The sequence below is a fragment of the Orycteropus afer genome, unplaced genomic scaffold (genome assembly GCF_000298275.1).
Source record: "Orycteropus afer afer isolate SDZICR_OR568_19922 unplaced genomic scaffold, OryAfe1.0 scaffold00167, whole genome shotgun sequence".
Lineage (NCBI taxonomy): Eukaryota > Metazoa > Chordata > Mammalia > Tubulidentata > Orycteropodidae > Orycteropus > Orycteropus afer.
Genome location: NW_006921754.1, coordinates 5,955,048 through 5,959,755, shown reverse-complemented (window position 1 = coordinate 5,959,755; position 4,708 = coordinate 5,955,048). Strand labels below are relative to the sequence as shown.

At 33.2% G+C, this 4,708-nt stretch overlaps 1 protein-coding gene across 1 annotated transcript in view; it reads left to right on the top strand.

Annotated features, from left to right (window-relative positions):
- Window positions 1–4,708, top strand: part of PTPRK (protein tyrosine phosphatase receptor type K) — an 867,169-nt gene that overhangs the window by 628,814 nt on the left and 233,647 nt on the right. The gene's annotated exons all lie outside the window — the stretch shown is intronic.

The window sequence follows — 4,708 nt, the reverse complement described above, 5'->3', positions numbered from 1 at the left end:
TGTCTTCCAGTCAAACAAAAGACAGGTATATGAACTGAACATTTACTTTAGGTAGATACACTCCTTGAAGAGAACAATCATGGGAGAATAGAAGGGCTGTGTGTGCATAGGGATAGCTCAGGGGGCAGGAGTGCATGGAGGGAAGGACACAGGGAAGAGGTAGCTATGGAGAGGAAGTGGGAGGGGAGCTGTTGCATTGTGGGAAATTTCTGTCAATGTCATGAAACAAAGTGTATGTGAACTGCTGTATGGAAAGTAAATTTGCTCTGCAAACTTTCACCCAAATCACAATTTAAAAAAAAAAATAGAATTGTTTAATCATGAGGAGGAAATTCCAGAATAAGATTGGAAGTATATCTCAACTTTTTACAATATCTGTAAGAATAGATTTGCATAGAAGAATGGTGGAATTGGGGTACAAAAATAATTAACAGTAGTTGTCCTTGAAATTTGGTCGTGCAATGCCTAAGGCATTTGACTTCTAATCAGAAGGTTGGCAGTTCAAACCCCCCAGCTGCTATGTGGAAAGAAGATAGGACAGTCTACTTCCATAAAAATTTGATCAATGGCAGTGAGTTTGGTTGTTTTCTTTTTTTGCCCTTGTAATTAGAATAAAATGGAAATTTGTATACTGAGAACAAAATACTATAAAACTGAAATGTAAATCAGTTCACCACATTTCAGCTAAGAACATCTTTTCAGATTTATCAGATTATAGGATAATATCGAAGAATCATACTGCCTATGTCCAGTTCCGACACTGTGACCTTGGATAAAGTATTTAACTTCATTTCTAATAAAGTGATAATTAATAAGGAATAACCTTATATGGTTATTTTAGGAATTAGGAAATATTATGTAAAAGACTAAAATGTACCTAATCAATAGTTGTTACTCATTACATGGTTTCATTAATTCATTTAAAAAAATATGTTGAAAGGTTCAATTAAAAATAGGAATGTCTGGCATGAATATGTTTACAGCTTTTCTTACAATTATGCAGTTACTGATTTTTCCTTTTATTTTAGACCTTCACGTTACTGTGAAATTAAGAGGGAAGCAGAGAAAACCATGACTGAGAAACTTATATAAAACTGAGTTCTTTCTCTTTCGGGATAAAATCAATTTGGTCCTTGAGTAAATTTATTTTACTAGCTATTACTTTCTCATAGACAGGTTTAGCTTACTCTTGGGAATAACTGCCAAAGTTTGCAGCACTATTAGAAATAAATCCATTGAGAAAATATTTTCAAGCCAGTATTATATAGTTCTGAATTATTTCAGTATACCTAAGGAAGAAGGTAAATATTCAGAAGTTTTCATGTTTTAAAAGACTTTGCATTTGGAGAGTAAAATTGAGATTTAAGCATCAATTCATCTAAAAAGGAATGTTTATTGAAAAGATACCATTCTGATCTTTGAGAATTTTATTTAAAGGAATTAACACCCAAAGAAGTGTAGGTTTTGAAAAATATCCATGCTTATCAAATTTTATTTTAGTTACATTTTCATTATCACGTTGTAAAAACTATTTTATTAGGAGAAAAAGGCTCATATAAGTAAGTTTTGGTAGGAAATTAGATTCCATTTAATTAATGGATTATGCATTAGTCTAGCAGATGGGTGAAATTTTAATTTACTCATTTCACTTAAATTGTTCCCCTGGCTTTTTCTAAACAGCTGACTTATGCTATTAGGATATTTAAATAATGTTTCTGACTGTTCTGTTCAAGTTTAAATAGAACTTTACCTGAGAGAAATACAATAAATGAAGTAGCTTAACAAATGATATATCTGAGGAAGGGATGTGTTATTATGGTTCAGCTATTTAAAACTGTACAATGGATAGAAAATTCTAGAAATAAATGGCTTAATTCACAATGAAAGAGGTTAATAGGGGGCGTGCCCTTAGGATCAATTTTAGGAGTGATGGTATTAAATCTATTAATGATTCGAAGACAAGATGGGGAAATTTTATTGAAGTCATCATTTTGTTTACCATAATAAATATGGGGGAAAGATCAAGAAACTCAAAGTTATTATAAACAGAAAAATGAAAATGATCAATTCCAAACTTCTGACTGTCCCATATATATGCTAATGGTTCAGAGGAAATGGTAAGGAAAAATTTTTCTACCTTTATTGTGAATATAGGACAAGTAATTTGAGCAATTAAGTTCTCTTTTTTCTGTATTCTGTACCCTGTATTCATTAAATAGAAGTCTCTATATTGAAGAAAATACATGTACATATATACATACATATATCCTAATGCTGGATTTAGAGTAAAACTGTTTTCTGCTTTAATTTCTTAGGTCTAGTGGGATAGTTGAGTCTAATGTAAGGTATTTGTGCCACACAAATAAGCCACATTGCACGTCCATGGCAACGTAATACATTGTCATTAGTTGCAAGTTGAGCTACAGATCCCTGTACTGGAAAGTCTGATGGATAGGAGAATAGATGGAGTTATTTCAATCATAGGTAACTATGACTATTACTTATTGGCATCATTGTTCACCTGTGAATATTGTAATCAAAGAAACCTTTGGATATGTGTGAATTCCTTCTACTTGTCACACTCAGACAGTCTCATTTTCTGGCTCTCAGGTTATATTTTACCCAATCTCAAATGAATAGCGTAGTTGTGAAAATACAGGAAGATTCAACATAATATTATTGGTGTTGTTAGGTGTCGTCGAGTGATTTCTGCCTCATAACAACCCTGTGTACAACAGAACTATACGCTGCTGGATCCTCAAAATCATTGTTATATTTGAGCCTATTGTGTCTGTCACTGTATTGTTCCATCTCATTGAGGATCTTCCCCTTTTTTGCTGACCCTCAACTTAGAAAACTTCATGTCCTTCTCCAGGGACTGGTATCTCCTGAAAAAATCAAAAGTATGTGAGGCTAAGTCTTTCCATCATTGCTTCTAATGCGCATTCTGGCTGTACTTTTTTCAAGATGCAGTTGTTCGTCCTTCTGGTAGTCCATGGTGTGTTCAGTATTCTTCACCAGTACCATAATCCAAAGACATAATTTCTTCTTTGGTCATCACATGCATAGGAGGTGATTGAAAATGCAGTGGCTTGGGTGAGGTGCATCTTCGTCATCAAAGTGATACTTGCTTTACAACACTTTAAAGAACCATTTTGCAGCAGATTTGCACAATGCAAAATGCCATTTGGTTTCTGAACTGCTGTTTCCATGGGGGTTGATTATAGATCTAAGTAAAATGAAATCCTTGACAATTTTAATATTTTCAGTAGCACAGTATGAATGCTTATATCCTCAAAATTATACAATATGGGGAAAAAGCACATAGATATTTATTGGTGAAAATAAGGCCAGTTACATCAAATACAGAAAGCAGTAAAATAAATATAAATGTGAAAATTATAAAATATCATCTTTAGGTAACATTTATTTCTGTAGCCAATATGGTCAAACTTACTAACTTGAGATTGGTTCTTCTAAAGCATAAGAGTATGCACAACTATAAATGCTATACTTCTCTCAGCTGTATTGCCTACCCAATTTCTTTTACTCCATTATTATTGTATATACATTGAAACCCTCCCACCCCCAGTTTGCAATCACACGAATCTAGTATAGAAAATTGGTTTTTCACACTGCATGTTACAGAACTGTATGTCTTCATTTGGTCACATGAATACCGTCATCCAGATCTGGAATTCAGATATCTTAGTTCATCAAAACAGGTTTCTATTCCCTTGATTAATATAATTGTTTTAAAAATTAGTGCTGTACATTTGAAATTCTTAAACAAGATTTTAATAATAACAAGTATATTTCTTCATATATTGTCACTCAACACAAGATCCATTTTCTACCACCATTTTATAGATGAGCAAACCGATGGCGAGGAAGGTTATATAACTTGCCCATGGTTAAGCTGCTAATCTGGGGCGACATTTGAACGAGCAGTCCAGGTCTAGACCCCTTGCTCTTATCCAGTGCATCATATTGCCGCTTGCTAGTTTAGGTATAGAGTTGTGAATTTCCTTTACAGTTTTATTTCCTTTTATTTATTTGGTTGAGCCACATCATATCTGTTTGAAAGATTGTTTTGTAGACTTCAGATTTTTCCCAGATATAAAGCTATCAGAATACTAAAATGTATTTGTAGCAAGACCTTTTCATAATCAAGGAATAAATCAAATGACTTGATATTTTCGAAAGAATCAGGTCATATCTGTTCTACATTTAAACATATAAAATAATCACTAACAATAAGTAAAGCAAGACAAGAGGTATATAATATTATTTCTGTAAGGTTGTGGGTCCTACATCTAAAGATAGTTCTAGGTTCTAGTTAACCTTAATCTATCCCTGATGAGTAATAAATACTGTAAATAGAAAAAGAGGGATTAGAACATTAAATGAAGAAGAAACTATTGGAAGCATCCCAGATCTTAGCATAACAAAAATAGAAGTTTTGTGAAAAGCAAAAGATAGCATTGAAGGAAGCTGTGACTTGAAAATGTATTAGCAGTAATCTGTACTTAGTTCTGGGGAATAGTATTGAAGAGTATTCCCCAGAACTAAGAGTCAGGCAGAGAACTGAGAGAAATCCTACTTGTGACTTCATACTGTTCTATGTATTGCTTCTGCATTAAACAACACAATACCTTTTTAACTTAGTGACTCCCCACAACTTCTGTATGTGTGTGTGTGTGTGTGT